This window comes from Oncorhynchus gorbuscha, unplaced genomic scaffold, assembly GCF_021184085.1.
Source record: "Oncorhynchus gorbuscha isolate QuinsamMale2020 ecotype Even-year unplaced genomic scaffold, OgorEven_v1.0 Un_scaffold_1285, whole genome shotgun sequence".
Taxonomy (NCBI): domain Eukaryota; kingdom Metazoa; phylum Chordata; class Actinopteri; order Salmoniformes; family Salmonidae; genus Oncorhynchus; species Oncorhynchus gorbuscha.
Window position 1 is genome coordinate 98823 of NW_025746106.1, and position 20607 is coordinate 119429.

The 20607-nt window shown below is 45.0% G+C and overlaps 1 protein-coding gene across 1 annotated transcript in view; it reads left to right on the forward strand.

The window, feature by feature from the left end:
* LOC124022070 (A disintegrin and metalloproteinase with thrombospondin motifs 7-like) overlaps nt 1–20607 on the forward strand; it is a gene marked incomplete at its 5' end in the record, with an annotated part of 127409 nt that overhangs the window by 90186 nt on the left and 16616 nt on the right.

Here is a 20607-nt window from a genome sequence, read left to right on the forward strand (position 1 = left end):
GGATGCCAACAGCATGGAATCCCTGAGTGGAGGGTAGTGAAGGATGCCAACAGCATGGAATCCCTGAGTGGAGGGTAGTGAAGGATGCCAACAGCATGGAATCCCTGAGTGGAGGGTAGTGAAGGATGCCAACAGCATGGAATCCCTGAGTGGAGGGTAGTGAAGGATGCCAACAGCCCTGATGGAATGCCAACAGCATGGAATCCCTGTGGAGGGTAGTGAAGGATGCCAACAGCATGGAATCCCTGAGTGGAGGGTAGTGAAGGATGCCAACAGCATGGAATCCCTGAGTGGAGGGTAGTGAAGGATGCCAACGGCATGGAATCCCTGAGTGGAGGGTAGTGAAGGATGCCAACAGCATGGAATCCCTGAGTGGAGGGTAGTGAAGGATGCCAACAGCATGGAATCCCTGAGTGGAGGGTAGTGAAGGATGCCAACGGCATGGAATCCCTGAGTGGAGGGTAGTGAAGGATGCCAACGGCATGGAATCCCTGAGTGGAGGGTAGTGAAGGATGAAGTGGAGGGTAGTGAAGGATGCCAACGGCATGGAATCCCTGAGTGGAGGGTAGTGAAGGATGCCAACAGCATGGAATCCCTGAGTGGAGGGTAGTGAAGGATGCCAACGGCATGGAATCCCTGAGTGGAGGGTAGTGAAGGATGCCAACAGCATGGAATCCCTGAGTGGAGGGTAGTGAAGGATGCCAACAGCATGGAATCCCTGAGTGGAGGGTAGTGAAGGATGCCAACAGCATGGAATCCCTGAGTGGAGGGTAGTGAAGGATGCCAACAGCATGGAATCCCTGAGTGGAGGGTAGTGAAGGATGCCAACAGCATGGAATCCCTGAGTGGAGGGTAGTGAAGGATGCCAACAGCATGGAATCCCTGAGTGGAGGGTAGTGAAGGATGCCAACAGCATGGAATCCCTGAGTGGAGGGTAGTGAAGGATGCCAACAGCATGGAATCCCTGAGTGGAGGGTAGTGAAGGATGCCAACAGCATGGAATCCCTGAGTGGAGGGTAGTGAAGGATGCCAGCATGGAATCCCTGAGTGGAGGGTAGTGAAGGATGCCAACAGCATGGAATCCCTGAGTGGAGGGTAGTGAAGGATGCCAACAGCATGGAATCCCTGAGTGGAGGGTAGTGAAGGATGCCAACAGCATGGAATCCCTGAGTGGAGGGTAGTGAAGGATGCCAACAGCATGGAATCCCTGAGTGGAGGGTAGTGAAGGATGCCAACAGCATGGAATCCCTGAGTGGAGGGTAGTGAAGGATGCCAACAGCATGGAATCCCTGAGTGGAGGGTAGTGAAGGATGCCAACAGCATGGAATCCCTGAGTGGAGGGTAGTGAAGGATGCCAACAGCATGGAATCCCTGAGTGGAGGGTAGTGAAGGATGCCAACAGCATGGAATCCCTGAGTGGAGGGTAGTGAAGGATGCCAACAGCATGGAATCCCTGAGTGGAGGGTAGTGAAGGATGCCAACAGCATGGAATCCCTGAGTGGAGGGTAGTGAAGGATGCCAACAGCATGGAATCCCTGAGTGGAGGGTAGTGAAGGATGCCAACAGCATGGAATCCCTGAGTGGAGGGTAGTGAAGGATGCCAACAGCATGGAATCCCTGAGTGGAGGGTGTGAAGGATGCCAACAGCATGGAATCCCTGTGGAGGGTAGGATGCCAACAGCATGGAATCCCTGAGTGGAGGGTAGTGAAGGATGCCAACAGCATGGAATCCCTGAGTGGAGGGTAGTGAAGGATGCCAACAGCATGGAATCCCTGAGTGGAGGGTAGTGAAGGATGCCAACAGCATGGAATCCCTGAGTGGAGGGTAGTGAAGGATGCCAACAGCATGGAATCCCTGAGTGGAGGGTAGTGAAGGATGCCAACAGCATGGAATCCCTGAGTGGAGGGTAGTGAAGGATGCCAACAGCATGGAATCCCTGAGTGGAGGGTAGTGAAGGATGCCAACAGCATGGAATCCCTGAGTGGAGGGTAGTGAAGGATGCCAACAGCATGGAATCCCTGAGTGGAGGGTAGTGAAGGATGCCAACAGCATGGAATCCCTGAGTGGAGGGTAGTGAAGGATGCCAACAGCATGGAATCCCTGAGTGGAGGGTAGTGAAGGATGCCAACAGCATGGAATCCCTGAGTGGAGGGTAGTGAAGGATGCCAACAGCATGGAATCCCTGAGTGGAGGGTAGTGAAGGATGCATGGAATCCCTGAGTGGAGGGTAGTGAAGGATGCCAACAGCATGGAATCCCTGAGTGGAGGGTAGTGAAGGATGCCAACAGCATGGAATCCCTGAGTGGAGGGTAGTGAAGGATGCCAACAGCATGGAATCCCTGAGTGGAGGGTAGTGAAGGATGCCAACAGCATGGAATCCCTGAGTGGAGGGTAGTGAAGGATGCCAACAGCATGGAATCCCTGAGTGGAGGGTAGTGAAGGATGCCAACAGCATGGAATCCCTGAGTGGAGGGTAGTGAAGGATGCCAACAGCATGGAATCCCTGAGTGGAGGGTAGTGAAGGATGCCAACAGCATGGAATCCCTGAGTGGAGGGTATTTCTAATACAAGGCCTTGTTGAATTTCGTGGCTGATTATTGTTGAGCATGATTTACTCATCACCCTCTGAAGGAAACATTGAACCCACATGAACCCTTCAAAGATGTAACATAGTCATACTCAGAGGAAAACATCTCCAGCTAATTATTCTGATTGGAGAGTAATCCAACACTGCCTTCCTTAATGGGAAGTTTGAAGTTTAAAAGGATCATTTTGTATAAGAGAGCTTTCACCAGGTATTTGAGAATTCCTTACATTGCTTACTGTAGTAGTGAATTTCCACAGGCTATGAGAAAAAACGTCTTTCTACCTCAAAGAAGCAAGTCTCAAATGGGGTCATTTCGATCCACACAGTAACAACGAGCTTCAATCACTCGACAGAACGTGAAAATCACTGCCACTTTTCTCTTTTGCTACTGTATTCATTGAACAATCCAGTCATCTTGTTCCATCTACTTTTACAGGAAATACTTTGACAGTTTCTTACTTTAACTAGTCTCTGTGGAACGCATATTTAAAACTTTAAATTGTATTGAAATTTTTAGTATATGCAATGATCGACAGGAAAATCCCTCATTATGTTATTAACGTTTTCTGAATAATATTACCTGAGTTTTCTTACTTAAACTGGCTTAAGGGTCATGGAGTGATGCAGTTACACATAATTCCATAGTGGAAGGAAAATTGGGTGGTAATGCTTGTCCAGATTGCATTTTATATCATGTCAAAGTTTTGAAAAAGTCTTTGATGTTTTTCTGTGCCGTGCTCCTGTAGACCTCTATGCGTATTTCTCTTGGGGCTCTAACCTTCTTCAGTTGAACCAGAAAGCAACCACATGATAATCGATTACACATGGTTTGGATGAGTAAAGAATCTTAATGTACAGACTATTCTTACGCTAATGCTTTGCTATTCAGTAGTTATAAAGTGTCTTCTGGCTCGCAAATCCTGCCGGCCAGAATCAATTATTAAACAGGACAGAATTCATTATTAACTTGTCATTAAAGTCAACCAAAAGGTACTTGAATGTGCTCTCACCAAAGGATGAAACGTTTTTAATCAAGTTGCCCTCATCTGGAATATGATTCTCAAGGATCAAAGGCTGTGTAGTAATTCAGTAATTACATTGACTGTACTGCCTTAAAAAAGCCCCCCTCATATGGAGTGGAAAACTGATATGCTGCAAGGATTCTATGACTTATGAGAAGTAACCTCTGCATCGCCTATCCTTTTACACTCCTGGGAATTGGCCTGTATGGAGAGGGCTACATTGAAATGTTTCTTCCAGAGGAAATATGGTATGCATAACCATGGTAGCAATGAAAAGGGAACAGTTTGGCATTTATGGGAACATTATTAGTCTAAAGGTGAGGACAAAACAGTTCACCTAACACAAGACTGAATTCAAACCTTACACTGTTGATTCGATGTGCATTATAAATTAACTTGTACTTTTCCGTCGCATTTGTTCAAAACGAAATCTGAAAATGCTCTGGATACCGTCAGTAACATAAGAATATTCTTGGAGAATTTGGGGAAGGTGCAACATAAGACAAAATAATGACAGGAGTTTGAGTGAGAAGTCTAACTGGCGTCTCCAAGTGGCCACAAACCTCTCCAACACACTTTTATGACTCAGTCTTCAACTATGAGGTGCTTTGTGATCTCTCCTAGCTGTGTCAATGAGGAATTAGAACACACACTCTTTGGAACACAGCCAAGCATCCCCGCCTTCACACAATTACTGTTGTTGTCTAAACGATTCAAACACAATCCATTATAAATCACGATCTGAGTCAGGTGGACATCGTTTGAAAGCTTCTATTGCCAACATGACTAGCTAAATGATCAAATATGATCTTACAGTATTATGCTTTCACGAGGCAACTCAGAGAAGCAGATGGTCATTTTGGTGCACATAGAATGGAGTCATGAGTGCATTCAGTTGCGTGGTCCGTGGAACATTTTCTTTACAATACAACAAACACAGCCTCATTCTGTTCAGGGCAACCTAGGGTACAATGCCATAACATCTTGTAACTGTACATCAGACATAGTGATCCTAAATGTTGGCACTACATATCATAAAACTAATATATATATGAAGTGCACATCTGGAGTCAGAGGTGTTTGGCTTGCTTGTATTTCATTATGATTCTCAACTTTCAAAATACATTGAGTCATCTTAATTTACAGCATTTCCCAACAACGACAACCAAAACAACAGCTGTGAAGCAGAGAGCCTGCGCTCTGACGTCATGTATATCATGTTACTGTACAGCCACTGAGCTCTGACGTCATGTTTAGCATGTTACTGTACAGCCACTGAGCTCTGACATCATGTATAGCATGTTACTGTACAGCCACTGAGCTCTGACGTCATGTTTAGCATGTTACTGTACAGCCACTGAGCTCTGACGTCATGTTTAGCATGTTACTGTACCCACTGAGCTCTGTTTACGTTACATGTTTCTGAGCATGTTTAGCATGTTACTGTACAGCCACTGAGCTCTGACGTCATGTTTAGCATGTTACTGTACAGCCACTGAGCTCTGACGTCATGTTTAGCATGTTACTGTACAGCCACTGAGCTCTGACGTCATGTTTAGCATGTTACTGTACAGCCACTGATCTCTGACGTCATGTTTAGCATGTTACTGAACAGCCACTGAGCTCTGACGTCATCTTTAGCATGTTACTGTACAGCCACTGAGCTCTGACGTCATGTTTAGCATGTTACTGTACAGCCACTGAGCTCTGGACGTCATGTTTAGCATGTTACTGTACAGCCACTGAGCTCTGACATCATGTTTAGCATGTTACTGTACAGCCACTGAGCTCTGACATCATGTTTAGCATGTTACTGTACAGCCACTCAGCTCTGACGTCATGTTTAGCATGTTACTGTACAGCCACTCAGCTCTGACGTCATGTTTAGCATGTTACTGTACAGCCACTGAGCTCTGACATCATGTATAGCATGTTACTGTACAGCCACTGAGCTCTGACATCATGTATAGCATGTTACTGTACAGCCACCGACTTCTAATTTCGGTACTTATTGGTGTCCAAATCTGCCATTTTCAAACCGTGTAAAGGGATACTTTTGGCCTTTCCAAAGGGAGAAAGTTAATTGGCCATTTCGCCCAAGACAAGTCTGCTAATGTGTAACTGGCACTTTCAAAGGTGCCATGTAGAAACGCAGTCTGACTTTCCGATTGGATACGTATTGAGTTAATTAGAATGAAGGGTAAATGGTTTGCATCCAAGTCCCAAATGGTTTTAGCCAAACGACAGAGCACTCAAGGTGAACTAAAGCAAAAGGCAATGTTGTGGGCTGATACTCCTTCGGTTTCCCAAGAGTGCCTCTAGGAATAAGACCATCTGTCTGCATCATGGCTGGCTGACTCACTGAAATAGGTTTTGGGAGAAGTTTCCCAAAATGTTCTTCCTTTTCTTTCTGCCACCTATCTAACAGCGGTGTCCTGACAGCGGGGTTCTGAAGTTAGGAGGGCATTGCAATGGAGAGAGTCCCAGCTTAATCGCCAGGAGAGCAGAGGGCGATGACCAGGCTCCACAAACATCCACAGCTTTTGACTGCAGCATAAATACTGTTCTGGCCGAACTGGTTATTTAATTATGTCACTGAATATTGACTATTCAATCACTATTCTGAATGGCAGTGAAGGCTATGATTTAGGAAGTGGATATTCAGCCGGCAGATCCAAAGGTTCACGCTACAATATGTAACTTTTTGGGCGTCCGGATAAAATTGACATAGAAATAGGAGTTATAGATCTGTCATTCTCATTGGAGGCAAGTCTGAGTAGCTGTAGGACTGTTCTTTATGTGCTATTTCTATGCTTTTGTTTTGTTTTGTTGCGTCTTTTACTTTCGGGTTTTGTACATCAGTTGAAAATACAATATTTTTGGTGATGTAAAATATATTTCACAGTGGTTTAGATGGTACAATGATTCTCTACACTATACTTGCTTGTTTTGTCAAACTGAAATTAGGCAAATTATTAGAATTTTAGCAACTATGAAAGGGCAGAGCGATTTCTGCATAGTACATCTTTTAAGTTAGGCATAGGAGCGGGGCGGCAGGTAGCCTAGTGGTTACAGCGTTGGACTAGTTCCCGGAAGGTTGCAAGATCAAATCCCCGAGCTGACAAGGTTAAAAATATGTCGTTCTGCCCTTGAATGAGGCAGTTAACCCACTGTTCCTAGGCCGTCATTGAACATAAGAATTTGTTGTAAAATGACTCATTTGGAGGAGGTTAGGTTAAGGGTTATGGGTGAGGTTAAGATGATACATTTAAAGGTTTGGCAAGCCGTCATCTGGAACCATTCAATGTTGTGTAGTGTATTCAGGCCCTTGACTTTTTCCACGTTTTATTTTATTCTAAAATTGTTTGTTTTTAAATTCCCTCATCAAACTACACACAATACCCCATAATGACAATGTGAAAAGCAAATTTAATGCAAATAAAAAAACAGAAATACCTTATTTTAAGTATTCAGACCCTTTGCTATGAGACTTGAAATTGAGCTCTGTTTCTACAGCTTGATAGGAGTCCACCTGTGGTAAATTCAATTGATTGGACATGATTTGGAAAGGCACACACCTGTTTATATAAGGTCCCACAGTTGTCAGTAGATGCCAGAGCAAAAACCAAGCCATGAGGTTGAAGAAATTGTCCGTAGAGCTCCGAGACAGGATTGTGTAGAGGCACAGACCTGGGGAAGGGTACCAAAACATTTCTGCAGCGTTGAAGGTACACAAGAACACAGTGGCCTCCATCATTCTTAAATGGAAGAAGTTTGGAACCACCAAGACTCTTCCTAGTAACCCAAAAAATGTTAAACAAATCCAAATATATTTTAGATTCTTAAAAGTAGCCACCCTTTGCCTTGACAGGTTTGCACACTCTTGGCATTCTCTCAACCAGCTTCAACTGGAATGTTTTTCCAGCAGTCTTGAAGGAGTTCCCACATTTTCCTTCACTCTGCGGTCCAACTCATCCCAAACATTCTCAATTTGAGGTTGGGTGATTGTGGAGGCCAGGTCATCTGATGCAGCACTCCATCACTCTCCGTCTTGATCAAATAGCCCTTATACAGCCTGGAGGTGTGTTGGGTAATTGCCCTGTTAAAAAACAAATGATAGTCCCACTAAGGGAAAACCAGATGGGATGGCATATCGTTGCAGAATGCTGTGGTAGCCATGCTGGTTAAGTGTGCCTTGAATTCTAAATAAATCACAGACAGTGTCACCAGCAAAGCACCATCGCACCATCACACCTCCATGCTTCACGGTGGGAACCACGCATGCGGAGATCATCCGTTCACCTACTCATCCGTTCACCTATTCACAAAGACACGGTGGTTAGATCCAAAAATCCACCTGTCTAATGTCCATTGCTCGTGTTTCTTGGCCCAAGCAAGTTTCTTCTTCTTATTGGTGTCCTTTAGTATTGGTTTCTTAGCAGCAATTTGACCATGAAGGTCAGATTTCACACAGTCTCCTCTGAACAGTTGATGTTGAACAGTTGATGTTGAGATGTCTGTTACTTGAACTCTGTTAAGCATTTATTTGGGCTGCAATTTCTGAGGCTGGTAACTAATGATGTTATCCTCTGCAGCAGATGTAACTCTGGGTCTTCCTTTCTTGTGGCGGTCCTCATGAGAGCCATTTTCATCATTAGTTCTTGATGGTTGTTGGGACTGAACTTGAAGAAACTTTCAAAGTTCTTAAAATGTTCCCAGATTGATTGACCTTCATGACCTAAAGGAATGATGGACTGTCGTTTCTAATTGCTTATTTGAGCTGTTCTTGCCATAATATGGACTTGGTATTTTACCAAATAGGGTTATCTTCTGTATACCACCCCTACCTTGTCACAACACAACTGATTGGCTCAAATGCATTAACGAGGAAAGAAAATGTACTTTTAACAAGGCAGCTTCATTAAATAGTACCCGCAAAACACCAGACTCGACGTCAACAGTGAAGAGGCGACTTCGGGATGCTGTCCTTCTAGACAGAGTTCCTCTGTCCAGTGTCTGTTCTTTTTCCCATCTTAATCTTTTCTTTTTATTGGCCAGTCTGAGATATTGCTTTTTCTTTGCGACTCTGCCTAGAAGGCCAGCATCCCGGAGTCGTTTCTACACCGTTGACATTGAGACTTGGATTAGCTAACACATCGTGCCATTGGAACACAGGAGTGTAACAATGTCTACACTGTATTTCTGATCAATTTGATGTTATTTTAATGGACAAAAAAATGTGCTTTTCTTTCAAAAACAATGACATTTCTCAGTGACCCCAAACTTTTGAATGGTAGTGTACATCCAACATCTGTACTTGGCTTGAGCCTCTGTATTTATTCAGTCTCTTCCTGGAAGCTCTCGCAGTTGGCATATTAATGAGTTCCAGTGGGCCTGTCCCATCCACTTACTGTTAACAATCAATGGCTTTTCAGTGTTTTCAGTGTTACGGTATAGTCCTATGCTGCATTATATAAGGGACATGGAAGGCTACATACAATTTTTTATGATATTTTACAGTCAATGGCAGACCACCAAATGGATATGATTTTACTAAGGTTAGGTTATGTTTGATGTCCAGCCTCTTATCATAGTGAAGTTGTCTGTCAGCCAAGGCTGGGTATGTGTCCTTTGAGAGGTATTCAGAGCAGTCTGTCAGCTAAGGCTGGGTATGTGTCCTTTGAGAGGTATTCAGAGCAGTCTGTCAGCTAAGGCTGGGTATGTGTCCTTTGAGAGGTATTCAGAGCAGTCTGTCAGCTAAGGCTGGGTATGTGTCCTTTGAGAGGTATTCAGAGCAGTCTGTCAGCTAAGGCTGGGTATGTGTCCTTTGAGAGGTATTCAGAGCAGTCTGTCAGCTAAGACTGGGTATGTGTTCTTTGAGAGGTATTCAGAGCAGTCTCAGCTAAGGCTGGGTATGTGTCCTTTGAGAGGTATTCAGAGCAGTCTGTCAGCTAAGGATGGGTATGTGTCCTTTGAGAGGTATTCAGAGCAGTCTGTCAGCTAAGGCTGGGTATGTGTCCTTTGAGAGGTATTCAGAGCAGTCTGTCAGCTAAGGCTGGGTATGTGTCCTTTGAGAGGTATTCAGAGCAGTCTGTCAGCTAAGGCTGGGTATGTGTCCTTTGAGAGGTATTCAGAGCAGTCTGTCAGCTAAGGCTGGGTATGTGTCCTTTGAGAGGTATTCAGAGCAGTCTGTCAGCTAAGACTGGGTATGTGTTGGGTATGTGTTCTTTGAGAGGTATTCAGAGCAGTCTGTCAGCTAAGGCTGGGTATGTGTCCTTTGAGAGGTATTCAGAGCAGTCTGTCAGCTAAGGCTGGGTATGTGTCCTTTGAGAGGTATTCAGAGCAGTCTGTCAGCTAAGGCTGCGTATGTGTCCTTTGAGAGGTATTCAGAGCAGTCTGTCAGCTAAGGCTGGGTATGTGTCCTTTGAGAGGTATTCAGAGCAGTCTGTCAGCTAAGGATGGGTATGTGTCCTTTGAGAGGTATTCAGAGCAGTCTGTCAGCTAAGGATGGGTATGTGTCCTTTGAGAGGTATTCAGAGCAGTCTGTCAGCTAAGGCTGGGTATGTGTCCTTTGAGAGGTATTCAGAGCAGTCTGTCAGCTAAGGCTGGGTATGTGTCCTTTGAGAGGTATTCAGAGCAGTCTATCAGCTAAGACTGGGTATGTGTTCTTTGAGAGGTATTCAGAGCAGTCTGTCAGCTAAGGCTGGGTATGTGTCCTTTGAGAGGTATTCAGAGCAGTCTGTCAGCTAAGGCTGGGTATGTGTCCTTTGAGAGGTATTCAGAGCAGTCTGTCAGCTAAGGCTGCGTATGTGTCCTTTGAGAGGTATTCAGAGCAGTCTGTCAGCTAAGGCTGGGTATGTGTCCTTTGAGAGGTATTCAGAGCAGTCTGTCAGCTAAGGATGGGTATGTGTCCTTTGAGAGGTATTCAGAGCAGTCTGTCAGCTAAGGATGGGTATGTGTCCTTTGAGAGGTATTCAGAGCAGTCTGTCAGCTAAGACTGGGTATGTGTTCTTTGAGAGGTATTCAGAGCAGTCTGTCAGCTAAGGATGGGTATGTGTCCTTTGAGAGGTATTCAGAGCAGTCTGTCAGCTAAGACTGGGTATGTGTCCTTTGAGAGGTATTCAGAGCAGTCTGTCAGCTAAGACTGGGTATGTGTCCTTTGAGAGGTATTCAGAGCAGTCTGTCAGCTAAGGCTGGGTATGTGTCCTTTGAGAGGTATTCAGAGCAGTCTGTTAGCCAAGACTGGGTGTGTGTCCTTTGAGTTATTCAGAGTATCTATGTTCCCGAGTAGAGAAGTCTCAATTAGTCCTTTGTCTGCAACGCAACCAGAGGTCAAAGGGGTTATCGGACCACACTCTTGTGTGCATGCATTATGCAAATGTTTCACAGATTTTCCGGTGTCAACTGTCCTATCTGTTATGTGTTCGTAGCATTTACTCTCTACCTCAGGATATAGGGCACATTTGCCCAAGCCAGTGACGGGAGAGATAATGCAATAATGAGAGCATTGGGTAACTGTTTAAAGGGCATTTTTAAGACAGCAGGTGCCCCGAAATATTACTCCCTGACGGCTTCTTGTGAATATGGTTTATATAGTTATTTGTTTCTTGGGGGTTTTCATCCATAATGCATTGTTTGCTAGCTGATGAATATGTTTATTTTGACATTTAAGTAATTTATCAGACGTTCTTATCCAGAGAGACTTCCAGTCGCATTCATCTGAAAATAGCTATGTGGGACAACCTCATACCACAATCATAGTAAGTACAGGTTTTCCTCAAAGTGGCAATCAGCAATGTCAGAGCTACTAAGGTGGGGGTTAGTTCACATAAAAGCTCAGTCAATTTAAATTCATGTATTAGGCCCTAATCTATGGATTTCACATGACTGGGCAGGGGTGCAGCCAAGGGTGCACCTGGGAGACATAGGCTCACCCACATGGGTGCCAGGCCCACCCACTGGGGAGCTAGGCTCAGCCAATCAGAATGAGTTTTTCCTCACAAAAGGGCATTATTACAGCCAGAAATACTCCTCAGTTTCATCAGCTGTCCGGGTAGCTGGTCTCAGACGATCCCGCAGGTGAAGAAGCTGGATGTGGAGGTCCTGGGCTGGTGTGGTTACATGTGGTCTGCGGTTGTGAGGCCGGTTGGACGTACTGCCAAATTCTCTAAAACAATGTTGGAGGTGGCTTATGGTAGAGAAATGAACATTCAATTTTCTCGCCACAGCTCTGGTTGACATTCCTGCAGTCAGCATGCCAATTGTACACTCCCTCAACTTGAGACATCTGTGGCGTTGTGTGAAAAAAAACTTCACATTTTAGAGTGCCCTTTTATTGTCCCCAGCACAAGGTGCACCTGTGTGATGATCATGCTGTTTAAACAGCTTCTTGATATGCCACATCTGTCAGGTGGATGGATTATCTTGGAGAAATGCTCACTTAAAGGAATGTAAACACATTTGTGCACAAGATTTGAGAGAAAGACGATTTTTGTGCATATGGAACACTTTACATGTTGCGTTTTATATTTTTGTTCAGTATAGTTGGTTATTGTTTTCAGTGTCTGCTCTGCTTGCTATTTACTCAACCAGCATCTTTCCTGATAAGTGATGATCGCACAGTATGCTAATGTTGTACACTTTCAGCCTGACTTACCCCACGTGGACTGAGGAAGAGGTTGCTTAAGTTCCTTGGTACTCTGCATTAGGGCTTTGAGAGAGCAGCGTCTTTTGTAGTCAGGCTATTGAACTTCCGAAAGTCTTCACAGATGTGGGGCATGTAAGTCAGTATGAAGAAAACAAAACTACTGAAGCGCCCCACTATTAAGATGTTCTCAGTGATCATTGCTGAGGATCCCCCTTAGCTTGGGGAGAAGTGAACAACATGCTGCTAGTATTCATCTCATCTTTCTCATAGAAAAGGAGTTTCTGCCCAGCGTGTCTAGGGCAGTCCCAATAGGCCCAGTGTTTATATAGGACTTTTGCCAATACTCCAAGTATAAATCTTCATAATCCTACCCTGGAGGAAAGACAAATTGTTCATTATCATTAGTTGTGGCTTATGTAATGTACTGTAGGCTCTCTCCTGTATATGCTTGTATATGCTGTGTTTAAACTCCTTCAGAGTTTGATCCCAGGTTTAAAAAGGGGCCAAAAAGAGATCCGAAATGACCTCAGTCTTGCCTCACTGGTTCCCAACTTTTGATTGGTCTAGAGGAGCAGCTAATGATTTATTTGGTATTGACCACAGCATTGCGATTCACTGTCTACCAGGCGTGCAGTCCAGTTTTAGAATTTGGAGATGAGATGACAACTTGGGATTTTGAACGTGTTAAATTGGAATAACTCATGCCAGTTGGGGCATCTGTATGCCTCTGAGTGCATGTGTCATTCATTACTATGATTGAAGACTGGCATGATGTGGCTGAATTCCCAAAGATAATTACAAATTAGACGTCATGGAACGACCCTTTTTATTTTGTTAACTTGTTTATTAAATGAGTTTAAGGTCAAAACCTAAGAATATCTCATGACTGCACGGCCAGACACGACTCCAACACCATCACTAAGTTTACGATGACACAATAGTGGCAGGCCTGATCACCGACAACGACGAGACAGCATATAGGGGGGAGGTCAGAGACCTGACCGTATGGTGCAAGTACAACAACCTCTCCCTCAACGTGATCATGACAAATGAGATGATTGTGGACTACAGGAAAAGGAGGACCAAGCACGCGCCCATTCTCCTCGACGGGCTGTATTGGAGCAGGTTGAGAGCTTCAAGTTCCTTGGCATCCACATCACCAACAATCTAACATGGTCCAAGCACACCAAGACAGTCGTAAAGAGGGCACGACAAAGCCTATTCCCCCTCAGGAGAATGAAAAGATTTGGCATGGGTCCTGAGATCCTCAAAAATTTCTACAGCTGCACCATCAAGAGCATCCTGACGGGTTGCATCACTGCCTGGTATGGCAACTGCTTGGCCTCCAACGGCAAGGCACTACAGAGGGTAGTGTGTACAGCCCAGTACATCACTGGGGCAAAGCTTCCTGCCATCCAGGACCTCTATACCAGGCGATGTCAGAGGAAGGCCCTAAAATTTGTCAAAGGCTCCAGCCTTCCTAGTCATAGACAGTTCTCTCTGCTACCACACGGCAAGTGGTACCGGAGCACCAAGTTTAGGTCCAAGAAGCTTCTAAACAGATTCTACCCCCAAGCCATAAGACTCCTGAACATCTAATCAAATGGCTTCCCAGACTATTTGCATTGTCCCCCCTATTTTACACTGCTGCTACTCTCTGTTATTATCTATGCATAGTCACTTTAACTCTACCTACATGTACATATTACTTCAATTACCTCGACTAACATTGACTCTGTACCGGTACCCTCTAAATATAGTCTCTCTATTGTTATTTTACTGCTGCTCTTTAATTATTAACTTTTTATTTGATTTCTTAAAAGGGAATTGTTGGTATTTCACTGTAAGGTCTACATCTGTTGTATTCGGCGTGTGTGACAAATAGCATTTGATTTGAATGGGCAAGTTAGTGGAAAAGACTCCTCTGAATACTGATTAGAATTTCTGTTTGTGATTCATTTTCCTGTAGTATAATGATGATGACCAATTGTCTACAATGAATCTTCTGCCATGGATGGCAACATGTGGACAATTAACATCCCCCTGTAAATCATGGGTTTGGAGAGACCATTCAGCAGTATAGATTAATGCAGGAGGAGGCCTACCCTGGTAACAAGCTGCACCAAATTCTGATGTGTTGACATCTGCTCAGGCACCATCTTTTTATTCAATATTATTAAATGAGACGCTTCTGCGATTAATTCAGTTTTAGGCCATTTGAGGTTGGAAATTGAGCACAGATGGTCTTGCTTCTCTATACAGTCTTCAAATTCTATGAACAATCTCGAAGTGACTAAGAGCCTGTCTCTTTAGCGGGTACTCATAGGAGTATTGCAATTTAACTATAAGTGGGTTCAAAAAAATGGAGCCTTCTGGAGATTGGAGGCTCGATTTGAATTTCACAAATGCAGGATATTTAATGTGTGTCTGGCATCATTCTTCTTGCCTGAAGAATGTTAAGTTGTTTCCTTCGATTTCACTACACAGACTAACCTATTTCTTTCCTTTATCACTTAGTGCTCAACACACTGCCCCTCTGTGCCCTTTTATAAAGGAATTTAGATTATAAAGAGTAACGTCACAACACTAACAAATGCATTTAATTCAACTAGTAACGACCCCACATTGCATGCTGTTTTTCATTATAACAAGGACAAAAAAAGCAATTACAACAACTGTAGCTGAATGCCTCTACTAAAGTGTATCTTTCACTAAGTCAATTATTTTTTTTCTAAAGAATCGCACCGAACTGTGATGTCATTATCCTGAAGCATCTTTGTCCTCTGTTATAACCATGATGGCTTAATGGCTTTCTTCTTTGGAATACTGAGCCGTGGTGAATTCTTGGTATTTCTATGTAGGCGGCTGATGACATGCCTCCTACTGTAGTTGGACTGAAGTCTGCTTGTACACAGTACTCTCTGACTCTCCTCTGGTTTGTGATTACATTATCCCATATAAACTGATGTGGATAGCAGAGATGACTTTTATGCCAAATGGCCTTTCAAGAGATAATGTCCTTGCCTTGTCGACTTGATGTCCTAGCTTTGCCAAGTGACTTGTGTTCACACAGATTTCAGATTAAATATGAACTTAGTATACCAAGCATTAGGAACACCTTCCTAATATGAAGTTGCACCTGCTTTTGCCCACAGAACAGCCTCAATTCGACAAGGTATGGACTCTACAAGGTGTTCCACAGGGATTCTGGCCCATGTTGACTCCAATGCTTCCCACAATTGTCAAGTTGGCTAGATGTCTTTTGGGTGGTGGACCATTCTAAGATACACACTGGAAACTGTTTAGTGTGAAAAACCCAGCAGCTTTGCAGTTTTTGACACAAACCGGTGCACCTGGTACCTACTACCATACCCCGTTCAAAGGCACTTAAATCTTTTGTCTTGCTCATTCACTGTCTGAATGGCCCACATACACAATCCATGTCTCATGGCTTAAAAATCCTTCTTTAATCCATCTCTTCCCCTTCATCTACACTGATTTGAAGTGGATTTAACAACTGACCTCAATAAGGGATCATAGCTTTCACCTGGATTCACCTGGTCAGTGTATGTAATGGAAAGAGCAGGTGTTCTTAATGTTTTGTATACTCAGTGTAGATGACATATTCTGTCTCTGGCGCAATGTAACCTCGTTTAGACTGTCTTGATAAGTAGTTCCCTCTTTCGCCAATTATAGTGGAGTAAATCTGAGATAGAGATTGGCATTGCTCTGTGTTTATCATATCAGAACATGATAGTTTGCTATAGCTGTCACTGAATGTTTCATTTCCTATCATAGCAGGGGTCCGTTTACGATATCTTATGCAGTATTCACAAGTTTAAGTGCATTACAACTGGTGAGTTCTGGTATAAAATGAGTGGTTTCCACCCTTCAGGTTATTGTTCTGACTTTCCCAGGAAAGCCCAGGGGTTCTATTCAAGCCGCGTAGGAGTGTAGATATACATTTCTTTTATCAACATACTGCTACGAGCAAAATGTTGTGAGCTTCATTCTGCAGAATCCATTATGTGAGGGACCTGTGGTTCACCTAATACATCAGACATGCTCCTGAACATCCCTCTAATCTACGTCTCTGTTAGCCTCCACCTCCCTCTCCCAGGGGTTGGCATGCTTCCCCTTCCCTCTCCCAGGGGTTGCCGTGCCTCCCCCTCCCTCTCCCAGGGGTTGCCGTGCCTCCCCCTCCCTCTCCCAGGGGTTGCCGTGCCTCCCCATTCCTCTCACAGGGTTTGCCGTGCCTCCACCTCCCTCTCCCAGGGGTTGCCGTGCCTCCCCCTCCCTATCCCAGGGTTTGCCGTGCCTCCACCTCCCTCTCCCAGGGTTTGCCATGCCTTCTCCTCCCTCTCCCAGGGGTTGCTGTGCCTCCACCTCCCTCTCCCGGGGTTTTCCGTGCCTCCACCTCCCTCTCCCGGGGTTTTCCGTGCCTCCGCCTCCCTTTCCCAGGGGTTGCTGTGCCTTCCCCTCCCTCTCCCCCTCCCAGTGGTTGCTGTCCTTTCCCCTCCCGCTCCCAGGGGTTGCTGTCCTTTCCCCTCCCGCTCCCAGGGGTTGCTGTGCTTTCCCCTCCCTCTCCCAGGGGGTGCTGTGCCTCGCCCTCCCAGGGGTTGCTGTGCCTCGCCCTCCCAGGGGTTGCTGTGCCTCACCCCCCCCCCCTCTGCCAGGATTTGTCAGTCACGGTGTATATCAGCTAGCAGACAAAGCCGTCTCACTGGCCCATGCAGGAAGGACCAGCGGAGGTGAGAGGTTGGCCCCTGCTCAGAGGGGTTGGAAGCCCTGAGGGGGAGTAGAGGCTAATGACGGGGAGAAAGATGAGAGGAACAGATAAATTGGTCTCGCCCCCTCAAGGGGTTTCCTTCTTGTCTTGTCCAGGGCTGTCTCACAACCACAACTCTCATCAGCGGCTCTCTAGATTTGAGACTTATTCTGGCTATGAGGTGTGACGTGAGGGATGTTGTCTCTGGGAGCTGTGAGTCGAGCAGAAGACAAAGATGGACAATAAAGTTTCTGTTCTCCATTCAGACAAGTCCCAGCTTGCCAGACAGAAGTTTGAGGATCATTAGAAATGTGTCTCCAATGGATTTCAGATTTCTTTGTGTTTTAAACTGCTGTAAACATTGACTTACAGTAACCCCTTTGCAAAATCTCAAGTTACCCTAATATTGCTGGGGATAAAATGTATAGTAATGTCTATAATTCATCATTAAGGATGACACGTTCTAAAATGAATAGCAGTATAATGTACACAGCTCAAAAAAATAAAGGGAACACTTAAACAACACAATGTAACTCCAAGTCAATCACACTTCTGTGAAATCAAACTGTCCACTTAGGAAGCAACACTGATTGACAATAAATGTCACATGCTGTTGTGCAAACGGAATAGACAACAGGTGGAAATTATAGGCAATTAGACTTAAATGTAAATGTAAAGGAGTGGTTCTGCAGGTGGTGACCACAGACCACTTCTCAGTTCCTATGCTTCCTGGCTGATGTTTTGGTCACTTGAATGCTGGCGGTGCTTTCACTCTAGTGGTAGCACACAAGTGGCTCAGGTAGTGCAACTCATCCAGGATGGCACATCAATGCAAGCTGTGGCAAGAAGGTTTGCTGTGTCTGTCAGCGTAGTGTCCAGAGCATGAAGGCGCTACCAGGAGACAGGCCAGTACATCAGGAGACGTGGAGGAGGCCGTAGGAGGGCAACAACCTAGCAGCAGGACCACTACCTCCACATTTGTGCAAGGAGGAGCACTGCCAGAGCCCTGCAAAATGACCTCCAGCAGGCCACAAATGTGCATGTGTCTGCTCAAACGGTCAGAAACAGACTCCATGAGTGTGGTATGAGGGCCCGACGTCCACAGGTGTGGGTTGTGCTTACAGCCCAACACCGTGCAGGACGTTGGCATTTGCCAGAGAACACCAAGACTGATAAATTCGCCACTGGTGCCCTGTGCTCTTCACAGATGAAGGCAGGTTCACACTGAGCACATGTGACAGACGTGACAGAGTCTGGAGACGCCGTGGAGAACGTTCTGCTGCCTGCAACATCCTCCAGCATGACCGGTTTGGCGGTGGGTCAGTCATAGTGTGGGGTGGCATTTCTTTGGGGGGCCGCACACAACCCTCCATGTGCTTGCCAGAGGTAGCCTGACTGCCATTAGGTACCGAGATGAGATCCTCAGACCCCTTGTGAGACCATATGCTGGTGCGGTTGGCCCTGGGTTCCTCCTAATGCAAGACAATGCTAGACCTCATGTGGCTGGAGTGTGTCAGCAGGTCCTGCAAGAGGAAGGCCTGAATCCAATTGAGCACATCTGGGACATCATGTCTCGCTCCATCCACCAACGCCACGTTGCACCACAGACTGTCCAGGAGTTGGCTGATGCTTTAGTCCAGGTCTGGGAGGAGATCCCTCAGCAGACCATCCGCCACCTCATCAGGAGCATGCCCAGGCGTTGTAGGGAGGTCATACAGGCACGTGGAGGCCAGAAACACTACTGAGCCTCCTTTTGACTTGTTTTAAGGACATTACATCAAAGTTGGATCAGCCTGTAGTGTGGTTTTGCACTTTTTTTTGAGTGTGACTCCAAATCCAGACCTCCATGGGTTGATAAATTAAATTTCCATTGATAATTTTTGTGATTTTGTTGTCAGCACATTCATCTATGTAAAGAAAAAAGTATTTCATAAGAATATTTCATTCAGTCAGATCTAGGATGTGTTATTTTAGTGTTCCCTTTATTTTTTTGAGCAGTGTATTAGCCTAACATTCATTTATATTCAGTCTTTTAATAATCATCCATGTTTCCAGAATTGCAGTGGTAATTTGACACCCCATAATGCCTGCGGGGACATATGAGTGGTTCCAGAGCATCCAGATCCCAGTCTATGGTCTTGTAATTACTGGATATACAGAGCCTTCAGAAAGTATTCAGACCCCTTCCCTTTTTCCACATTTTGTTATGTTACAGCCTTATTCTAAAATGTATTAAATAGTTTTTTTCCCTTATCAATCTACACATAATAGCCCATAATGACAAATCAAAAACAGTTTTTTAGACATTTTTGCAAATGTATTCTAATTAAATAACTGATATCACATTTACATAAGTATTCAGACCCTTTACTCAGTACTTTGTTGAAGCACCTTTGGCAGCGATTACAGCCTTGATTTTTCTTGGGTATGATGATACAAGCTTGGCACACCTGTATTCGGGACGTTCTCCCAATCTTCTCTGCAAATCCTCTCAATCTCTGTCAGGTTGGATGGGGAGAATTGCTGCACAGCTATTTTCCTATTTCTCAAAGATGTTCGATCGGGCTCAAGTCCATGCTCTGGCTTGGCAACTCAAGGACATTCAGAGACTTGTCCTGAAGCCACTCCTGCATTGTCCTGGCTGTGTGCTTAGGGTTGTTGTCCTGTTGGAAGGTGAACCTTCACCACAGTCTGAGGTCCTGAGCGCTCTGGAGCAGGTTTTCATCAAGGATCCCTCTATACTTTGCTCCGTTCATCTTTCCCTTGATCCTGACTAGTCAACCTTTTGCTGAAAAACATCCCCACAGCATGATGCTGCCACCACCATGCTTCACCTTAGGGATGGTGCCAGGTTTCCTCTAGACATGACGCTTGGCATTCAGGCTAAAGAGTTCAATCTTGGTTTCATCAGACCAGAGATCTTGTTACTCATGGTCAGAATCTTTAGGTGTCTTTTGGCAAACTCCAAGCGAGCTGTCATGTTTTTTACTGAGGTGTGGCTTCGGTCTGGCCACTCTACCATAAAGGCCCGATTGGTGGAGTGCTGCAGAGATGGTTGTCCTTCTGGAAGGTACTCTTATCTCCATAGAGGAACTCTGGAACTCTATCAGAGTGACCATCATGTTCTTGGTCACTTCGCTTCACCCTTCTCACATTAGGTGTGCTCAGTTTGACTCTAGGAAGAGTCTTGGTGGTTCCAAACATCTTCAATTTAAGAATGATAGAGGCCACAGTGTTCTTGGGGACCTTCAATGCTGCAGACGTTTTTTGGTACCCTTCCCCAGATCTGACTCGATACGATCCTGTCTCGGAGCTCTACGGACAATTCCTTCGACCTCATGGCTTGGTTTTTGCTCTGACTTGCACTGTCAACTGTGGGACCTTATATATGTAACAGTATAATTTTAAACCGTCCCCTTGCCCATACCCGGGCGCTTTATAATACATTCGAAAAATGTCTAGGGACCTTCTGCACACATCAACAACAGTCACCCACGAAGCGTACTTTCCAAAAGCATTGTAGATGTGTTTACTGCAACTCAGTTGACTGACCAACATTTACTGTAGGAATCTGCTTTGAAA